We start from the raw sequence: 23,467 nt of genomic DNA on the forward strand, positions 1-23,467 counted from the left end.
GGGGATTCCAAAATCAGCTGTGCACATTTTGATCGACAGTTTGGGTCTTTGTAAATTCAATTCGCGATCTGTTCCCTACAAGTTGACCGACGACCAAAAAATGTATTGAATTGAACACTGCAAGGACTTCATTAAAACCGCTCGTAAGAAGTCAAACTTCCTTGAAACGATCGTTACTGATGACGAAACGTGGTGTTTTGCGCATGAGCCTGAAACAAAGCACCAGAGTGCTGGGTGGAGACCACCAGAAGAGGGGCATCCGAAAAAATGTCGCTTGGAGAAGTCAAAAGTAAAGACAATGCTGATTTGTTTCTACGATTCCAAGGACATTATCCACAAAGAATTCTTTCCGCCTGGCCAAACTGTCCATGGCGAGTTTTATCTCGAAGTTTTGAAAGGATTGATAGCGAGAATTCGTCGCGTACGGGATGAATATCGTGACGACCGTACGTTCGTCAAAACACACTGTCACTCTTGGCACTATAACTTGGCTTCTAATGAAACAAATGTCATAAACAGTTTGACAAAACACTAATGAAGGATGCCGCTTTCGACAACAACAACAAAAAAAAGATACAACTGGTAGCGCCACTAGTTTTTTCTATTTTCGAAAATTTCGGCTTCTTTTTGGACAGAGGGTGTATGAGTAAAACAAACATAAAAAAGTAAATAAAGAAAGCCTTTTCAAGTATTATGTCCAAATACATCAATCTGAACTGTGAAGTTTCGTGGTATTCTAATAATTTCTCATTCAACATGACGTACCATATCAACTTGCAGGTGTTACTGCAATTTGATACATGGCTTTAGGAAAATGACTGGGAAAAAAAATCACTAATCTACATAAAGAGTCTCAATTTCAACCAACAGAAGAAACATCTTTTGCGAGTAGAGATGTTGGACAGACGTGCATTCAAAAAGGGTACACAATTCAGTGTTCAAGGATGGTTTAAAAACATTACTTACATAATTTATTCCATATTTCTTAAAAATAATGAAGTAACTTACATTTTCGTTTAAAATATAATTTAAAAATTCATATTATTTAGGATTTTTTCTAAATTTCTAAACATATTATATACACCTTTAAATATTTTATATCATAATAATACAATTACCTATTACGAGAGATATTTTCGCTCAGGTGGTTAGATCACGCTATACCCTTGGAGGGTAATGGATGGCAATGCTGTACCAATGAAGTTTTAACTGAGGTTCGGCTGTTGCTGTTACCCTCCTGCCATGATCAGAGCTTTAATAGCTCATTAACACCTTATCCCTACACTGTCCTCTACAGATAGCGGGGAATATGAAAAGCATTCTTGCTTCGCCCCTTTAAGCCAGTCCTTATAAGGACTGGCTTAAAGGGGCGAGGTTTTGAAGTTTTAACTGAGGTTCGGCTGTTGCTGTTACCCTCCTGCCATGATCAGAGCTTTAATAGCTCATTAACACCTTATCCCTACACTGTCCTCTACAGATAGCGGGGAATATGAAAAGCATTCTTGCTTCGCCCCTTTAAGCCAGTCCTTATAAGGACTATAAGGAATTTTCCCTCAGATTTCTGAAAATTATTTAAAAATAGCTTCAGCTCAAGCAACAATTAATGTTTTTTTTAATTTGGGTGACTGAAACGGAAGCTAGAAAATATTAATTTCAAAGTGACATTTAATTTTAAGGTTTTAAAATTAAATTCATGATTAAATCCTTTGATTTGAGAGTGCATATCAAAACTTGTATAAAATTATATCAACGGAAACTTTAACTGAACCCAAGAAAGTATTATATTACCGAGGACTCGGAATTATGGATATAGAGAACTAGATATTTTGTTTATATAAGGACTCATTCTCCTCTTCAGATAATTTCATGTAGTTTCACTAAAAATGACATTGTATTAATTTCTAAATTTACCTATTTGTTTCTGTATCTATAAAAATAAAACCAAATAAAAACAGAATAAAACTAGGAAGGGATGAATCTTACTTCTCTTGAGATTAATATACGAGCATAATAGAGAATAAAACATCGAAGTGCTACCAACACCAATTTCTTTCCTATCAATCAGAAAATAAGTGTACTTCACTGGTAGCTTAAGGATTCCATTCCTCAAGACATATGCTAACAACTGATGCAGAGATTTGGTAGTAGCGGAGAGAGAGAGAGAGAAAAAAGGCGATAGATTTACTCCAGTCTACACAGAATAACAATCCTGAACTTCATTTTTTGGCAAGTTGCCAAACATCGACTGCGCACCAGATGCATAAAACAGGAAATTGTTAGAAGTTGGCTACACATAACTGTTTGCTAATATGCATTCGAATAATTGCATCGGTACCGGTTGAGTCTTTGTTGCTTAATTATGTAATTTTAATCGCTCTATGTAAAATACACTGAGCTAAAAATAAATAAATAGTTTAGAACATCTTTTGACCAAAATGGGGGGACAATGCTAATGGATTTATGTAGTCTCTTCGTATAATTCCCAAAAAATGCTATTTATCTTTCTAGGCTTAATTAATAGATAGTGAGAGGTATAAAAGACTCATTTTGAGTAGTATGATGGGTGAGTGAAAAAAAAAATTGTTTTTATGGTTGATGTTGACTTTGGCTTCTGCCAGAAGGCTTCATACCTTCACATCGTGTAAACATTTAGTTCTATAATTTTCAAAAGGGGTTTCCAAACGTTAAAAAAAAACTTATAATTTATGAAAATATTTGGTTATAACAAATATTTTCATGCTTTTTAAAATAATACTTCCAAATAATGTTGGGTTCGGAGTAGTCAAAATCTTAACTTCGGTAAAGTTAAGATTTTGACTACTCAGAACCCAACATGGGTAAAGCTCCAGATAAAAGCAGCTTTGGTGTCCATTCTGTTGTTACGATGACCTTTCAAATGCTTAGTTATCCTCCAGGAGATGTCTCTCTTATGTCAACTTTTTACTGTCATCTAATTCGAATTTCTTTTAAATCAGCACACACTTTTTTGAAAGTAGTTCCTAATCCAACTGTAAAGTGTCTATTTTTTTTTTAACTTTAAATCCTTTGCAGCTGCCTGATTGCAGTGGTCACTAGTTGCTACTTTATTTATCTATTCCTTTTAACTTTTTTCAGGAAATTTTTCATGGTCGCCTTTAAGATTTTACCTGCTAAGCCTGCCGGTAAGTTAATCCGAACATGAGAATGTATTAAGTTTCGTTTTATTTCTCGGCATGGTAATGTATGGATGCTAGGCTTATTTTCGATTCTGTTTTAAAATACGATAATATTAAAGTCTTTGAGTATTTCTTAATTCAGTTTCAGGAAGTAATTAAGCTTTTATATTACTGTCTAGGATCGCTGACGCATAACAAAACCACAATTGGATGTCAAAGTTCCGCATTGTCATTATACCAAGGTAAAAATGAGATTATATCATGCGATGGATAATAATAACTGTATGAATCACAACTCTGGATCAGACCATCCACTATAAGAGGCAAATAATTTTACCTTACTTGACAGCATCACACGAACAAAGAATCTACGCATGCAATAAGTTTTGTAGCCATAACAAAGTCACCGAAGTGAATCAACTGCAAGTCATTTTGCATTATTCACTTCCTAAACAGTCCAATGTCAACAAGTCTGGAAATTTTTGTTTACGACCTTGAAAGCTGGTTTTATTTGCTGCCACAATGTTTCCAGATATTGCTTACTAATTCCACCAGTTTCTCAAGTACACTGAGTGGTCAGAATATTAGTTTTTTTTTTTTTTTTTTTTTTTTCAGGCTTCAATCTATGGATGAAGTTTTATTTTTGTCGTTCTATTGAAAAAAATATTTATACATTTAAGAGAATTCTATGCTAATTAACACTTTCTGGCTAATATTTCCAAACGTATTTAATCTATAAATATACCTTAAAGACATTTGAACACCTAGTTAAGATATAGATCACCAATTCTAATTTGTTCCGAAAATATTGAATACAAGCTGAACTGAAGAAAGAAATTTACTTACCATTGTTTGTTTATTCTTAATTTTTATATATGCAGGCTATATACCCTTCTTAAAAGAAAAAAAAAATATTAAAGACAGAGAAACTAAAACACTCTTATTTCTTACTCTTTATGGTGTTTAGTTTCCAGTGTTGGTGAATGTGCCATCGTAACAAAGGGTAGACGTTTCATAGGAAGGTGAGAAAGAAACTACAAATAAATTTGGAAGTGCTTTTAAGCAGACATACGCAGTCTCATGGTCTTGTAGAAAAATTATCGTTATAAAGTCGGTTACCAACTAAAGAAAACTTTTGTCTGGACCTTTTACTGGCTGATTGAGAGTTTCTGTTGATATCCTTTGCAAAGGAATTGTCCTCCCGCGATGAGTCTTCGGACTCCTTGGAGGTGTCACGAATAATAATAATAATAATAATAATAATAATAATAATAATAATAATAATAATAAAAGGAGAACTAATTTTGGTCATGGGTTTTACAACACAAACTCCTAAAAATTACCACAGAACACACACTAGTACATGCAAGTGAATATTAATCACAATTAGACAATCATTTTAAGATACAATTAATATTTATTTGCTCTCTTTTTCCAACGTAGATGGCGCCTAATTATGACTTTAGTTCTTTGTGTGGTCCGTTACAATTTTTTAAACTAGTCCCACTGTTATATCAAATTGTTGTTCGTGTACTATGACAAACTGTTTTGAAGATGCTCGGTATAATACCAGCGAAAATCACCATATAAGTTAATAAATATTAACATGTACTGCCAAAACACAAGCCTTTCCACTCGTTTAACCAGAATTAGGCAACATTGCGTGCAATCTAGCATACCCTAGGAATGCACTCAACATCGGTAATGAAGAGAGTGGTAAAGACAGAGTACTCACCGATTTCCAAAAAAAAGAAAAAGTCATAGCTAAAAAATAAAATGAGTTTAGAAAATTTTATTTTATTTTTGAAAAAATAACTTTGAATTTCCTTATGTTTTACTCTACCGTTTCAGTGACACAGTTTTCGTTTTTATTTGAAAATGGAAACTACTGGTGTTGGTTTCTTACCTAAAAAAGGTTTCTAGATAAAATAAGCAGTGTCAGCTGGTAGCTAAGTAATGCTGGGTTGCCATGCCACTTAAGATTCGTATATCGTAGTTAACGTCAGCAAGACAAGTCTCAGTGGGACACTCTATACCTGATGGCAAATAAGACCGGGAAAAAAAAAAAAAAATGAATGGAACGGTGCATGCAGTACGAACTACAAAAAAGATGAATGATGATGACTCATGTGATTCTGTATGTTACGCAATTGTACCCTTGCGTCTCATCTCCGGTCAGCCGAGTAGGATCAATCTTATAAAATTAGGTTGCCCGAATCGGAACGCTGTAAGTCAGACATCTCCATCAAAAAGAATGAAGACTTGGCTTTCCTTAGATACAAAAGGTTTTTCTTTTCTCATCACTCAACTTCCCTTGGGTTTCAAAGATTTATAATAGGATTGTTCCATACAGGGACGTTTTCCTTTTTTATTTCTTAAATAATGTTTATAGATAACCCATAGCAAACTTCGGCTCGTGGGCCTATTATAACGTATTTTGGCTTCATGGAATATGTCCATCGATTTGTTGATTGTTGGACCAGGTAGTCGTAGTTGTTTGAGAAGATAAAAGTTCTTTTGTTATGGGAGAGTTATTTATGCACCTAAAAAAAAAAAAAAAAAAAAAACTTCGATCACCGTTTTATTTTATATGGTTTTAGTTACTAGTTGAAGAGATGGTTGAAATTTTATTAATACGTTCTCCTGACACCGTCATATCCAAATTCACCCGTGTTGTTTGAAATAATTCTTTATTCATCACTGTATACATTGCATTCAAGGATCTATCCAATGGAAAGCAATGCATCAAAATCCAATGTTATAGAGCGGAAGTGTCCGCGAGGTTAGCCTAGTGGCTTTGCGCTTCGCAACCCCATGCCTGGGGAAGGAGTGTCCTAGTTTCGATTCCCGTCCATGACGTGAGGAGCTTAAGGATCTTCCTCAGCCATAGCCAAGTTAGCCGATCTTGGGCGTGGACTGCCGGGTTTTTCTCCCCCCGTTTATTTGGGGTTTTTCATCCCGCAAGCAAACAGACCAGCCTCGTGAACACATTGGCTACAGTCCATACGTGGGCTATCTGACTCTTTCTTTCTTCTTCTTCTTCTTTTTTTTTTTTTTTTTTTATATCCATCGCACTTTCGCCTTTTAATGATTATTTACAGATGCTCTAATTCATTGGTCTCTTCAAACTTCCAGGAAGTATGGAACCCTTGTCTGGAAATATTAATACTATGGAACCTTCTTCAGTAAGCCTACTTTGGTGCGTATTTTGAAGTATAAAGTGAGCTTGAAATTTTAGAATTGTAATACTTTATTAAAATAAAGATTATAATGAACTCAAAAGGGGCATTTAACTCAAAGAGCTAAACTGTTTAGTCAGCGCAATTTGGCACTCGAATCATATAATTGTGTAAAGGGCATAGTCTATACGAATATCTAAAAATATTATTGCAATAGCCTTTTTATTTAATATTTTCATTTTTTTCAATAATTAACTGCCTTTAAAAATGTTTCGAAAAAATATAATAACTACAGAATGCAGAATTTTATTTTATTTTATTTATATTATTTATTCATTTATTTCGCATTTGCTCCTAATAATGTATTTGCTAATACCTCGCTGAAAGTCTATTAACTCCAAAGCGTGTCCTATTTGTAATACTGTCAATAACTTAAGTCATTTAGGTGGTATTTCTCTTGCCTTTTTTTTATCTTCCTATTTCATATGGTTTGGTATCGATAGCAGTATTTAAAAAAAATGGAAGTCACCGCATAACTTTTTGCAACGCAGTATATATACAGTGGATTCTATCGACTATTTTCCTCATCTGAGAAGTTTTAAATGTTAACTGAAACTTTGGGAATAATGATTTATGAATCATTTTGTCATGCCAGTAGGATCGCGTTTGTTGTTTACTTCGGTCTGTGTGAGGCTGGTTTGGATTTACAGCCGAAGCAACTTAGGCTATGAGGCAAGTGTTTGGTGGCTGTAATTTGAGTGTGTTTTTATGATCTATTACACTTTTGTGGAATGAAAAACTTCAATTTCAGAGAGGAAAGAACTTTGCCTAATCTGTACGTAAGGTGTAAGATAATCTTTAGTTTTTATTCTTAAAAAAGAGTCTATAGGACTGTGAAAAAAGTAGTTCGTTCTTTGTTTATACTTGATTTCTCCTTCATAGTAGAGAAGGCAATCACTAATTAAGGCGTATTTATATGTCAGAATCCACCTTTTACCAATTAGGCTGGTTCTCCAAAAGATGTGCCATGGCTGTACAAATGAAAAATCAGGCATACCAGCTGGCTCAAATCAAGAACCCCATTCTCCTTCAATGCCTATACTGAAGCCCAAAACAGATGCAAGAAAATTATCAATGATTCCAAAACAGAATTTGAACGGGCAGAAAGCAGGAAGCTTGCAGCCTGTCCAAACAGACATGCCTTTTGGTCTCTTGCCAAGGCAATTGGCCATAACTTTTGCCGTACACTATTCCCACCTCTATCATACCCAGATGGCTCAATTGCAAAATCACCCATAGAAAAACGCTAACCTCTTGGCTTCACACTTTTTCACACCAATGCACACATAACTGACAATGGCAAATGTCCTCCAGTCATTCCAACAACTACCGCCGTATCTTACTCACTTCAGTCCTATCTAAAGTGATGGAGAAAACCATCAACTCCCAACTCCTAATCTACCTTGAAGGTACACGGCTATTAAGCGACCACTAGTACGAATTCTGTCGAAGCAGATCAACAGGAGATCTACTCTCATACATCACCGATCGCTGGACAAATTCCACGGAGGAACTCGGCGAATCCCAAGTAGCTGCACTTGGTATCTCTAAAGCCTTTGACGGCATCTGCACAAAGGTTTACTAAGCAAACTCTCATCATTTGGACCTTCTCAAGACTTCTGCAGATGGATTCCCAGCTTCCTGTCTGGACGCACACTATGTGTGATGGTAGACGGCTCCCTATCCTCTCACCATCCAACTAATACTGGGGGCCCCACAAGGTACAGTTCTCTCACCGACCCTCTTCCTTCTATATATCAATGACCTACTTCAGTTGACCTCTAACCCAATACACAATTTTACAGATGACAGCACATTACACTCCTCTCTTTCGTTTGACAAACCGTACTCTACACAACTCTTCAATCCACAGAACATCAAGCACCACTGATGTTAATTCCGACCTCCAAGCCATCCTCCAATGGGGCGCTAATAACCTCGTCAACTTCAACACTAGTAAAACCCAGATCTGTCTTATTTCTCACAAAAAAGAACTATTTTTTTCCCAGCATTGTTTTTGATAACATTCAAATTCAAGATGAGATCTCGCTTCTCGGAATTACCCTGACATCAAGCCTCTCCTGGCATAAACACATCACAACCACTGCATCCTCAGATTCCAAAAAACTAGACTTTCTCTTTCGATCAAGACGCTACTTCACCTCTAAACAGCTGTTAACAATATACAAATCACAAATCTGCCCAGTTACTGAATATTGCTCTCACATTTGGAGTGGGGCTCCTAAAAGTTCCCTCAAAATGCTTGACTCAATACAGAGGAGAGAAATTAGACTGATAAATGACCCATCTCTTATCAACTCGCTCCCCTCACTTTTACGTAGACGTTTGGTCTCTGCAATTTGTATATTCTATAAATATTTCCATGGCAAATATTCATCTGAAACAGCATCAATAATTCCCCCACTCAGTACTAAGCCCATTGGAACACTTACAGCTACCGCCAAACATCCTTTCACAGTACACTTTGAAACCCAGAGAACAAGTTTCTTTTCCTCCTTCTTCATCCCTGCTACTGCGGTACTGTGGACAGTCTTCCCCCCTGACGCATTTCCCAAGGAATACAACATACAGGCTTTTAAATCAAATGTAAATAAGTTTCCATTCCCAACTCACCACCTATATACGGTACTAACATACTATAGGTTGACCAGCCAACCTCTCGTATATGAGCCCAACATTAAAAAAAAAAAAAAAAAAAAAAAAAGCCTAAATGTCTAAATCGTGGCAAACTCCCAGGAATTTCATGATCTAGTTTTTGCGGAGATAAAAATATATGTTAATGAGAGGAATGACTGTTTTTTCCATCAAGTTCTGCTATCTTAGCTTTGCTAGAAAAAAAAAAAAGGAACTTCCTTTGGTCATATACAAAATAACTGAAGTGATCTCCTTATGGGTTTCCCACACGCGCTAACATCACTTCCACAAACCCTCGTATTTCAAAATAGCAAACTTAATTACAGTAATAATAATCACAAAGACAACTCAACGCAAATTTCGTGCGCCTTCCAACTGATCATTCTGGATCTCTTCCGCCTTTCCTTCATCAATAAAGAAAACTGTCAGACGTAGTCGTTTGTGATGCTATTGAGACGTCTGGGTCAAACGAGAAATGTTTTGAACTCCTCATATAGCCTTTTCTGTAATGACTTTGTGCTCAGTATAGTCGATGCATTGAATATTCTGAAATATACTAAATCTGACATTTTTAGTAGCAAACTTCGAAAACATAGCCGTTCAAACTTCGATTCAAAGTGGGAATACCTTTAGAGTAATGATCATTTCCAGTCCATAAGTGTTCTTATAATATCCCAATTCCTTACAAGCAGCTATTTTAGGATTCGATTTTACTTTCGCTCTCTTTACCCCCCCCCCCCCCCATTTAAACTTTTATGTTGATCTTCTTTGGGATGTGGTTGAAAGCGTGCATCGATCTGCATATCATGGTGTTCGGTAACATCAGCAAAAAATAAAATAAAATTTAATAGCGTTCACTTGCTCGAAATAAGTGCATCACCGGTTGCACAAGTTGAGGGCGGGGGGTTAGAGTCAAGGGATGAATTCGAGGGCTGTGAATTATTAATGATAATTAGCTAATGGATGCTAATACTTTTCTAATGTGTGATGATGGAGTCGAACCAGAGGTATTCTTGATTACGTTGTTATTTATCAAAAGAAAATACACAGAGAACGAATAAAGTATTAAGGTGATAGTCTTATTTATTTTAGGAATGTGACAATTGCACTACATCGATCTTTAGCCGAAGGCGTAGACAAAAAAAAATCAAAGAAAAGATGCTTGAAACAGCACCCGCGAAACATCTTCCATTAGCTGCTATTGAATCGAATGCTCAACATCATTCACGAAAAATAGTTCTGTCGAGTGCTAAGAGGTCACCTTGCGCTTCTAACAGCAATGCGAGGTTATCGAAATATTGGTATAGAACACGGTAAATACCTTGAAGAGGGAGAATGTACGCCTTTATTATATCCAAATTGCTTTCTGTTTATGATGGATATAAAAAATAAAATAAAATAAAAATAAAAACTTGCGTTATCGAAGATTGGGAGGGGGGGGGAAGAAGCCGACGAATTGCTTTTTCTATTGTAACTGACAGTTTCGTTTTTAGACCTTTATTTAAAAAAATATTGAATGCGCTGTTAATAGCCGATACAGGCTTATTATACTAGAGAAGGATCACACATAAAAGCACGGGACCATTAAAAGAAAGAATATTAAAAATACTTCCGTAAATCAAATGAAAGAAAACAGCTTGTATCTATGAGTATTTGATACCTACTTACTAAAACGTAGCCTGTTAACACTTGTTTTGATTATATACACGTGGAAACTTACAAACAAAACTCTACTCTGCATTTCAATACGAGATACTAGAATGTTTTAATATAATTTATGCTTTACTATAATATCCAATAATATTTTTATTTGCTTTAATATTTATCTTTACGCTAGTAGTGAATATAAAAATATAGCCATAGATTAAATTTTTCCATATTTATCATGCCAGGTATGAAACGTCTACTTGAAAAAGGGACAGTGAATATATTTATAATTAATGCACGACAAAACAAATCAGCACAAATAACAAAATACTGATATTACTACATTTTCTTCAATTTTTGTAAATCAAACAAGAATACGTTATTTACTCCTACGCCTAATTTCTGATAATATGACAGTTTCAGAATTTGCATTTCAAGCTGGAAATCCAACAGAACAATAATTTATTTTATAGGAAAAAAAAAGTTTTTTAATCGTTTTCAATAAAATACCTTCTGTTTTATGTGTTATCGCTAGAAATGTAGTGTTTTTGAAGAAATTATTTCTAAATAAAAACTTAAAAACACACTGAGAGACATTCTCTAATTAATTGGCAGTGACACGTAATTGATATTTTTTCTCAGGAGCAAAAATTTATAGAGGGCGTATAATTAGCATTTTCCTACGAGCGCAATAATACCTAGTTACAACATTGATACAACCTGCAATTACAGTGTATGCAGAAACATACACTGTAATTGCAAAATGAGTTAGAATATTGCTTGTGCAATAATCGTCTGTTTAATAACATCTTCGTCTTCTCGAAATTGATAAATAAAATGTAAAATTTCGGTTATTAGTCACATGTAATTACAAAATACAACAAACATACCAATTAATAAAATATTTCAAAATTCTAACAGTGTTGAACTATCGATTATAATTATATATGCAAAACAGACTGAATGCCTGTGTATCCCTGTAGAAATGCCGTTTGCTTTCATAACACAAGATTAATGAAAGACAGTTACAGATTCGATTTTAGTCGCCGCAACTTGTGTAGCTTAGTGGAAGTGGCGTGTGCGTCCACAGCGTCAGCCCCCCCCCCTCTCCCCCGAAGAAAGAGCGTCCTAAGTTCTATTCTAGTCGCTGAACTAGATGAACGTCTTCTAAGCCTCTGGCATGGCAAGCAGATTTTTCTCCAAGAAACTCCAGTTTTTCCCGTAAATTCAAGAAAACCGACCGCAGAACCCCCCCCACCATTTCAGACTCTAAAGATAGTGTTAGGATTTGGGACTACGAGATGGCAGCACCTGTCAACCGCCTCTCATCCCTGGATGCCGTGTATAATTAGTGATAGTCTTGGGCCAGCTATCTTTGATTGGCTACTGGTGGAGATTGAACTGCACCCTCAGTCTCCAAAAGTTAGATAGGACTAAAACGGCCTTGCCTACTCTCTATAGGGGAATAAAATACATTAACGGATTTATTTATTTTATTTATTCTTCAGCCGTCTTCCGAGTTAGTCAATTTAGTCAAGAACTCGGGTTTTTAACCCCGCGGTTAAAAAATTGTACAATATGCACACTATTTCAGACAAAACAAACACCTGTTAGGGTTTAGGGCCATAAGATTGCCACACATGTCCATTGTAATCTCTCCATGATATTTTATATGAAAGTCTTGATTTATTAATGGCTTGAGCTCGCTGTCAGGATGGCCGAGTGGAGATTGGTTGTCCTGGCTAAAGAAGAATAAAAAGCGTTAGAAAATTTATTTATTTTTTTAAATAAACTGTAAATAATAATTGGAAGAAATCAGAAAAGAAATTAACAACTAGCATCCAATCATAACCGGAGATTTCAACGCAATCACGCATGCTCTGAATAAAACAATAAGCAATACAATAAAATCATACAAAGAACAGAACTACCTCATAAAATCAAATTAAATGGGCTGATCATTATGTTTATATGAAACAGCTGTATTTATAAGCATTTTATATGCACTATCTGGATTATTTTCAATCTTATACAGAAATGATATCTTTATGATACATTTTAATTGTAATATCTTTATACTTATCGGATCCACTATCTTCTTACAAAACATTTTCGCTCAGCAGCGTGCATATTATTGTAATTTGAGTATTATTGAAACTGTAACGCGAGCGAATAAAAATTCTGTAATGTGAAAATTTAGTTATGTATTTAATCTATCTCAACTATTACTATTCTCTATACTTCCAGTGAAACATTTACTTAAGATACTGCTTTATATAAAAGTTCCAGAAACCTTTTACAGTCGTATGCCGACGCAATAAACTGCTCATTACCTCTTTCTCGAAGTGCGAGGCAACTAAAATGGCTGCCTTTTACACTTCGATGAACACAATTATGTGCACGCATTACAAGGACTCCCGTGTTTTAGGAAAACAAGACTTTTGGGACTACTTAAATTCAAAGATTTCGTGTTTATGGATTTTTCCGTCTGTCGTCCACTGCAAAATTTCAATTTCCTAGCGCCATAGAAAGTGTGTAAACATTTTGGTCTGTCAATCGATATTGGTCTGACAGTCAGCAGCTCGTGTATTATAATAGATAAAAGAAAATAAACATCTAAAGAGAAGAATGTATACATTCTGTATTTGCACCATGAACTGGGAAAAATTATACCTCGAAGCATACATTATATATAAAAGAAACCAAAGACATTTCTTGCCAATCCTGCACTCTGTCTCCAGTCTTTAGTATGAACAAAAGACTTCAATTTCGCCTAGGACGCAAAGTACTTGATAAGTGGTGACTGCAAATCAGAAGCTGAGTTATCCATTCTCATAAGGTGTGTGAAGGGCTTTTTTTTCTGGGCAATTTCGGCTTTTCTTTTTACAAAATAAATAAGCCGATTCAACTAAGGCGACTCATCGCCTTAGTTGAATCAACGTAAATTATAAACGCTCATCTAATTGTATAGTTTCTCATGCAAATATATATACGAAATGAAACCAGCTTTCTTTCTTATCGAAGGTGCACCCACTCATAACTCACGTCTTTGTTTTAATCAGCAACACGAGACAATTGTTTTCTTTATCCTTCTTTAGATTTCCAATTAACTTTTCACTTTCAATCAAGTAAAAAGCAACGTGAGGCCTTTCTGTTGAAACCGTTCAGAATTCCTTCCGGAGTGGATTTCATCTTCATGTGCACACGTGCCATCCTCACTCTAGCGTCATCGTAACATATTCAACAGGGTTTCGTGCCCCTCCCTGTGCAGCGGATAGTTCTGCATCGCGTGATACAGCAACCATCCGTGTTGTGAACCGATGGCCCAACTCTCCCCGTCGCATCCTTCGTCATATATCCCGGTACGGTCCGTTATTCTCTGCAGCGTTCCTTCCGTCTACCCGATCAGGGAACGCCGTAAAGACCTCATTCATTATTCACACGACCGAGTGTGAGGGAGGGTGTAATTCGCATCGGGGAAGATCGATCACTTCCTGGAAGAAAGAAAAGGAGTCATTTGGTGTAAAGAAAGCTAATTTATCAAACTTTTCTTTGCAGTGAGGAAAATCTAGCGGCTCCCTACGAACGGATAATTTGGGCTGTCACTTCTCTGCCGACAGCAATAAGAAACAGATTAGCTGCGTCGATATCCAAGCGAATTGTTTTTTAAGGGTAAAATGTGCGGGGATATCGGTAATGGTCAAGATTTATATATTTTAAAATTATACCAAAATGCTGTTCTCCCTGTTTTTAAATGCTACAAATAGCTGTTCTAATAATTTATTCGCTCTTTTTTACGTGCTACAGCTCAATCTATTACTGAAGTTATTACAGATTCCATTTAATTTATGAAAAACATAATAATTATTATGATGCATAAACAGTGTAACAGATAAAAAGAAAGAAATATATACTCTAGAAAAGCAGTATACACAACGGTGTATAAATGTCTAAATTGCCTTTTCATTCTTGTAAAACTACAGAGGCCCAAAATACATGTACAATACCATTTGTGGAATTTTAAGGTGTTTTCGGGTCGCCAGGACCTCCATGTTGGAATTCATCTGGACTTAGACGAAAGCCATTTTTTTCCTTCAAAAGCATTGCTTTTTATTTGTCCTCTAATCTGATCTGATTTTCCCTTTCAGTCGTTTCCAACCGTAGATTCCTGGTGAGATTTTTACAGGGTAGTTCACCCTCACCCTCCCCCCCCAAATTTTATCCGAGCTCAGGACCGGCATCTGGCTGGGACATATTCATGACTGTAATCTATGTGTGTGTTCACGGGCCCGGTTTGCCTGTTTTGGGGGACGACAAACCCGAGTTTCTGGGTGAAAAAAAAAAACCCTACCTCTCTATGAGACCGGCTAACTCACCTTCAGTCGAAAGAGACCAGATAAAGATTCCTCACGTCACTGACGGGAATCGAACCCAGATCTTTCGGACCAAAGAGCTTCGTCTCTATCGACTGAGCTACGGAGGCTCTTTTGTCCTCTTAAATTGACAAAAACCTGGCCGTGTGCACACAGACAGCAATCGAAAATTCAGTTTTGATATTCATTTTTAAAACTGAATCAGTCACAGCAACACGCTTTCTAAACAAAGGTCTGTCTTTTGACTTAAACATTTATTTTTCTGTCTTAGAATTTCTCACCGATCACTAAACTTGGTTTGAATATCTAATAAAGTATCTTCTTGCTTTTAATAAATAAATCGAATCGATGAGGAATCCCTCAAATCTCTAACATAAAAATATGTTAGCGATTTGAGTTGATTTCATTTAGCTTGTACTCTGTGTATTCCTCATATTTGTAGAGTGAATCAACATCCCTTTGTATAACGAGGATATTATTCCTGGAAATCATAACAGTTTACACTTACATGCACAGACAATTCGAGAGAGAGAGAGAGAAATAAGAGTTAGACGAAAATACCAAACATAGCCTGCATTGTAATCTTTGCGGTAAAAGCATCTGCACTGGACCATCAAACATTGATACACAACAACTTCACAAGAACAGTAAAGAGCTGATCACGTTGGCAATGAGCACCTCTCACTTGTAAATATTGAACGAACCATCGGGTTACAATGGTGCGATAATTCCAACGCTAGGAACATTATTTAGGGATTTCGAAACACGGTATACGCATTGATAGCAGTGCACGTTAAAACAGTAAACATAGTAGCAAAGCAATAAAACTACTTGTGTTTTCAAAATGCTCTCATAGGTATTCTTCTTTTAGTCTGCTGAACATATCGATGTCTTAAATAAAATATTTCACTCTCACTTGGGGTTGTGTAACACTTTTTTTCGGGGTTTTTTCTGGTCATAATTTGGATTCGGATAATCTTCTTTGAAAAGACAGGCCTTTGTTTGTTTACATGCGGAAAATCCTTATAGCGGAAGTGAAAACGATCATAAAAGAAACAAAAACTTTGCAATGGAAGTCCTCAGAGACAAGTTTTACTTGGAACCACGGTGAATGATTTATAACCAGAACAGTCCTTATCCACCACACGCGAACACTGTCATCCATCTAGTAGACATGGCTGACATCATACCCAAGGGGAAAACTGCACTCCATCAGACATCGGTGATGGACGAACAATATACCAATATAGTGTGCCGATAAAAATACTGTTGCCGATCCTATTTCTATCGAAATGGCTACTTTACTGTCATCTACCACATTTCAAAGTAGATAAACGTCTCTTTACTTCAAAATAATGCTTTCATCTAAGGTCTGGGCAATGTCAAGATATACAGCAATGGACAATTTATTAGACAAAAGCTATAGGCTAATGCCAACCATTTTTTTTTCTTTCTGTCATTGTTGAATTTTAGTGGAAATGCTACTATGTCTTGTATAAACAGACAGATAATGTTTATTGGGAAATATGATTCGTATTTATTAATCCTATCTCTTCCTATAATTCTTATCTCTTCCTACTACAAAAGTAATCAAACCAATCCGAAATTAAACCATCTCGAGAACATCATAAATACTGATTAAGGATCGGGGATGCAAATACAAATTTCACTTCAATTTCTTAATGATTTATTACAGTTTTAAGGACGCCACTGGCGCATTCTTCATACTGTCACGAGGGCTGTAATCAACCCATATCCCTGTGGACTTGCATTCATTAATTTCAGCAACATACAGCACATCAACGCAGTTGGATGAGATTAGGGCTGTAGTATGTGTATGTCTAACAAATCGAAAGGGGTTGTCTTGTATTTAAACATTCAGAATGTTGGCTCCGCAAGTCTCTGAGCTAGTACAGAACCGTTTTAGGCATCCCCCCCTCCATCCTTTTCATGTAATCTACGAGACATTTGACGATCTGACAACAGACACTTGTAAGTAATTAAAGCAGGGTAATTAGTTGTTGTGGAGACAATCTGGGACCATAGATAATGACTTTGCCTTTCTTGTGTTAAGTATATCGAGACTCTAATGAGAATGTGGATATTAGCCGCTACTAGTGCTAAGTATTTGATTTCCAAATGGAAATAATTTTTTACTAGATGAAGTTTTTAAAATCTATATAACCAGAAGCAAATATGTTATACATGATGACCGAGTTATTTCATAAAATGTAGTTACGATACATTCGAAAAATATCATAATAAAATTAAACCTCATTAATATAATATTCTCAGAAACATACGTACTCGATGTGTGTAATCATTACAAAATGTTATTTATTTATGAAATACTTTCCCATTTTTATGCTTTAAAATTTATAAACCAATATATATCCATTTTTATTTTTAATATAAGCAAGACGCCATAAACACGATATTTTATAAATTGGTTGTAATTATTTTAATTTTTCAAAATAAACTACTTTTCAGGCGGCGCTTTATTGTTTACCGTTATCTAATCATAATTATGTTAGCATTCTATGCAATACTTTGTCGTCTGATCGTGCTCTATTCGTTGTTTTAATACGCATGCTCCATCTACTTGACTGTCGCAACCGTTAGTCTATTTTATACAAGATGGTTGTGATGTTTAACGTTTGCAGTTATTAAAGGAAAGTACGTATTTGAAAAATGTGATTTTAATATTTTTAGTTAAATTTCATATGATATAATTAATAATTATATTACATAAAGGACGTCATACTTTTAATTTCAAACATACAAGCAAAAGATTTCTAATATGTTTCTGAATGCATAATTTTATAATCAGAATACAAAATAATGTGTATATTGTGTTCATTTATTTTTTAATTGTGAAAATGCATTTGCCGTGTTTTTTTTTTAATCTTTTTAATATTTTGCAAAATATATAAACAAATAATTAAATAAAAATTAAATAACATTGAGATATTTTACTTTATTTTACTCCCCTCCGTGCTCTCAAAAATTATTTGCTTGCTGATTTTGTGTCTACAAAAACATATAGACTGCTTACCGTTTAATTGCTAATCTTTTTAAATAGTGAACAACTGCAATTTTATCAAGAGGTTCTTTTGGCGTCATCATTGCTATATTTACTTGATGGAGCAATCAATGCTTCGTCTGTATAAACACTAACAATAACTAGATAGCTATTTGTCAAATTTGTAATGAACTTTAGCTTATCTCCCTTAACATGTAATTACAATAAAAACAGAAGGGAGCTTTAGTATAACTTTTTTTTTTTTTTTTTTTTTAAGTTGATTTCCCTCTTGAAATAAATGATATCGCTCGGGGAAAAAAAGTGAAGAATGTCATTTTTGACAAGTCGTGTTAAAGGGCTTGCAAAACACTTGAAAAAAAATCTTGCCACGTGCAAAGTGGACCTAAATTATTTTCATTAACGCCACATTTTTCATCCTTCGATAAATTCATGTGACAAGAGAAAGGATGGCACTCTCAAATAAGGTACGGTTTCTAATAGCGGACACCATTAATGACAAGAATGTTGTTACATTGTAGAGAGCCTCCTATTAGTTGCGGGAGCAATTAATTTAACTCACTTCATTAGCACAAGGCAACTTTAGACAGTCGTCTATATGGTAAAGACTGAAATTAGATTGCCCGGTAATTGGGATGTCCCCAATACGAAGAGACAACAGGTACTGAAGTCAGTTGTAGGAGGCTGGAAATATTAAAAATAAATAAATAAATAAAAACATATCAAAACCATACATTGGAAATATGATAGAATTTGTTTAGTTATATTTATTCCAACAAGACACATATATTATGAAATTCACACGACGAATTGGGTGGAGAAATAAAAGATAATAGAAAAACAGTAGAGTTCGCTGGACTTGTCACAAAGCACATGATTTTTTTTTTTTTTTAAAGAGAAAATATTTAACAAACTTGTTACATCATTAGAAGAAAGAACAGGTTGTTTATATGTATTAGATCAAATAAAATAAGGATCTAAGAAAATCATATATTCCAGATAAGATGTCTCACAAACTAATAAATAATAAAACAAATTAGTTTTATGCCATGCGATAGATTGCAGCGCAATCTTGAAGAAGATACAATTTATCTCCAAGTATATTGTGCCTCTATTTAGATAATTATATTTAATATTTCCTTGCTTAAAAAAAAACTAAATAAATAAACAAAAAAAGGGAAGAATTCAGCTGGAGATTCAGAAAACTATTGAACCAGTATATTTATTATGAAAATGATTGATTATTTGTCCTAAATTGTTTACCGACTATGTTATAACTCTAGTCAAGCTTCGTTTAAGGATGTACTTAGCATATTTTGCCTTTTAAAAAGTGGTTCATATACCTCTGCCATCTTGAAGGAACTCACGAGACCATATTAACATTTAAAGTAAATCTCGATTAGTTTCTCTTTGTGGTGTTGTTTCTTCTGTCTATTCCATCTTTACGAATTTTTCAATAGGTTTGAGGAAAAGAAATCTAGAAAACTCTGCCTTTATCTTTAGGTGGTCTACAACCATGCGTACATCACAGTTATATAATAATAATATTAAAAAAAAAACTTAGGCATCCGATCGATATCTTAAGAAATAGACGGAAAGAGGTGCAGAGAAGCTAGCGACGCTATTGGCCTGTTGATTGATGATGCAGCCAAGAAGAGTTACCGTAATATGAATAGATGGCACTGGCCGACAGTCGTTCGCTAACCTCAGGTTATTGCCTTGCTTACTAAGTGCTGTACAAAGGAAATAAACGGATGTCTAGGACACCTGGTGCTTAATAAAGCTCTGCAAATGGAACAGAAGGATGACTATGGAGGCCAGAAAGATATTCCGAGAAATAAGGATAGAAGTATTACTTGGGTGAAGAAAATGCATTCAGCCTGTTGAGAGTTTTAGAGGAGGAAGATGACCAGCACAAAATGGAAGGAAAATTGATATTGTATCTATGAATTATGGGAAGGCTAATCGAGAAGTTTGTAAGGATCTCTAATTAGATAGTCCGACCTCCAGGGAGGACAAGACCCTCCATAAATCTTTTCGGCACTTGTAGTGATGAAGAATAATTTTCATACGGAATCAAATATACCATTTTTGATTGTCTATCAAATTCCCTGGGAGAAATTGTATATATATATATATATATATATATATATATATATATATGCATTCATCATATTAAGATTCATCATATTAAGACTGATTCATCATATTAAGGCTATACAAGTTGCGCCCTCTGGTATCGGTCTTCTCGGACATCGACTACAAATTCACTGAATTACCTCCCCCTCTTCCACCCCTTGTCATTCTGCTTTTCTTGAAGACGTAGTCAATAGAAAGCGTCTTTAGATTCTTTACGTTCATCCTCTTCGTCTTGTTTTTGACATCTCCGGTGATGGATGTGTGGAAGGATGAATCATGGGTCTATTTCGGAACGTTCCATCTACAGCACGTACAAAGAAACATTAAAGCAAAAATTTTGCAATAGAAAAGTGCTCTCTGAGTGTCGGTGTAGTCGAAACGGATTATTAAATCTTAATGAAGAGGAATATTTGAAATGTACAAACATAAAAGTAGTTTGTATTACTCACAGAACTCGGGAATTTAAGGATTTTTTTTATTGTGAAAAAAGGGTTACAAGCTTCTAGAATTAACGCAAAACACATCTGTGAATACCTCGGCGATACGGTGAGTTGCAGGTCTGGAATCATTGTGTGGGGAACTTAAAATATTTAGAAAATATTTTCATAAAGGCATTCTCAAATAGTTAAAAAATTCAGTAATTAAAATAAACCTAAATTCTTTGATGTGATGATTTTTTATCCGCTGATTTTCTTTTATAAATAAAATATAAAATGATCTGGCTTTATTTCATTTTTTGGAATATTTTATTTTGTGAATAAGAAGGGTTCTTACAAATATGTATTGGGGTACTATTTCTATAATTTTTGTAAAATTTTCAATGTCTGCTATTTTCGATGAAATCAGCAATATTATGCAATTTCTATTTTGTTTCTATGTTTCTGAAATGCAATTCGAAGAAACAGCTTCAAATATGATATGGTTGCCATAGCAACACATTCGTATACTGAATATAGTGACACACCATAAACTGTCATGTGATTTTCAATGCAGTGCTTTCTGAGTTTAACGTTTGGTTAAGGTTAAATCGTTTGTCTTTTTCCACGACTGCAGATCAGACACCAATTTAGTGTAAACTCTAAAATATTAAATCCATGTCATTCGATAAAAAACATATTTAAAGTAGTGAATCAATTTACAGAACTATTTCAGTTTACTTTATTGACTAATGTTTCTAGAGAGAGTTTATCTAGGCTCCTAACAAATGGTTGAACATCTGTGGTGTATTCAAATTCATGATAATACCACACGGCAAGAAGAAACGCAACTGAATTCTCACTAGCGTAGAATTCGTAGACAATCTGTCTAACAAAAATAGATGAGACTGTTTGCTGAAACAAAGAACACCATTTGAAAAGGACTCTCAGAAAACTCGTGTTGAAGCATTTCTCCTCTAAATGCAGGCAAATATTTCATCTCGCCTATATAGCAAGCAGATCGATGTGTTGTTTCTTTTCGTGTGGAAGTCAACAACAGCAGTTTAAAATTGTACGGAACATTCGAAATAAGATCATTCTTCATCTCTCGCCCTTCTGAATTTTTGTGAGAGAGAGAGAGAGAGAGAGAGAGCTGCTCTCTGACTTCCAGTTGTTACTAACTCTTATGAGATCACCATGGCAACCTTACTTTAAATTTTCTTCCATATTACATTTCCACTCACTGTTTGCCAATGTACTGGACACGCTTGCATATAAACAGAGTAAAAGGAAAGCAAACAGTTTGCATTGTTTGCATGCACAGCCATAAAGTATACCCCATTTCTCCTCACACGGTTAGGATGCTCTACAACTCTTGTAGTCTATTCTGTGTTGTTTGAGAGAAATAAAGATATTTACAAGATGGTTGTTTCTTGGCTAGGGTAGAACACGGAGTAAAATTTTTTAAGCGTAAAATTTCAAAAGCATGTGAGACTCCACTGCTCCACCAACTCACATCGAATATCCTTTAGAAAAGAGACTTTGCATTCTAGAATAAGACGAGACCGTTTGAGAAAGCGCTTACATTAAATGGAAGACAATAGCATTTTAGATATGGGGATTAGATCAACGCATTTAAGGCTTTTCTACAGGAGAAATGTCCAAGTTATGTATACATCTACGACGAGAGTATAAAGAGCAAGTTTTTTTTTCTTCTTTTCGAAACGAATCCCCATAGATGTGTTAAAGTAAGCTGCTCTATTAGACTTGTTCACGGATCAGTGTGAAGTTTCGCATTTCTTCCATTACGCGTCTCTGAATTATAAAGGTGAAGACAGCATCGGGAATGGACGATGTTAGTTTGAAATCGAGTCCACTTAGTGGATTTCTAACTGCAGAAAAATCCCGGGTCGCATTCAATGAAAGTAGTTACTTCATTGGAACGAGATTAGTTGGAATATTGCAGAAACTGAAGGCACAGATCTGACATGTCTGCCAGCGACTTTGTCTCCAATATCAGAATATACATCCTCACTTATAAACAGAGCAAATAGAGAAGATGCAAAACGGGTACATGGGACAATGGATGAATAAAGACATTTACGATTTGGAATCATACGGAACCACAAGTAAGCAAATCTGTGTCGTTCGCTGTTTTGGCTATACTTTTTTTTATGACAATTGCACCGACAAAAGGTTAGAGATTTATAACACATTTAATACCCGGTGGGATAAGGAAAAATAATCCAGGAACCCTGCCTTGGAGACAAAGGGACTTCTACTCTCTAGCAAGCAAGGTAGTAATAGTAGTAGTATCCCACTAGAATGAAACTCATTTACCACCTAAACACATTGGCAAAGTGCGAGACTCGAACTTATATCCTTTGTCTGCAAGCGGAGATGCTCTCTTCTCAGCAGCCGAGGTCAGTAACATAAATAATTATACAGCTGGGCTGTGATTGGTCTACTTTCCGACGTTCTGACTGCATGACGAATGCGTTACGATATCCACCATGCAGCCAGACTTGACTTTATTTGACATTCTTCTAACCCTCCAAAAGTTTGCCGCTTTGTGTCAGATAACGCAGTCGCACAGATGCGGTTCCGTCAACAAGACATTCATTTCTATGGTGAGTGGGTCGTGGAACTACCTGAAGGGTGGCATAAGCAAGCGTATTGCAAAAATAATTATGATGACAAATAATCGTCCGGAATGATGGAATAAGGTTTAAGGGGAGTACCCATATTTAATTGATGAGCTCTCTATTACTCTTATGGAAGATACAAATACAAGATAGAACCA

General features: G+C 35.3%; 1 protein-coding gene across 1 annotated transcript in view; it reads left to right on the plus strand.

The window, feature by feature from the left end:
- The window catches only part of LOC150096268 (uncharacterized), a 170,682-nt gene that overhangs the window by 80,447 nt on the left and 66,768 nt on the right, over positions 1-23,467 (plus strand). The window lies entirely within an intron of this gene.

Source organism: Typopeltis vanoorti, chromosome 19, assembly GCF_054136105.1.
Source record: "Typopeltis vanoorti isolate ZY-2024b chromosome 19, IOZ_Tvanoo_1.0, whole genome shotgun sequence".
Lineage (NCBI taxonomy): Eukaryota > Metazoa > Arthropoda > Arachnida > Uropygi > Thelyphonidae > Typopeltis > Typopeltis vanoorti.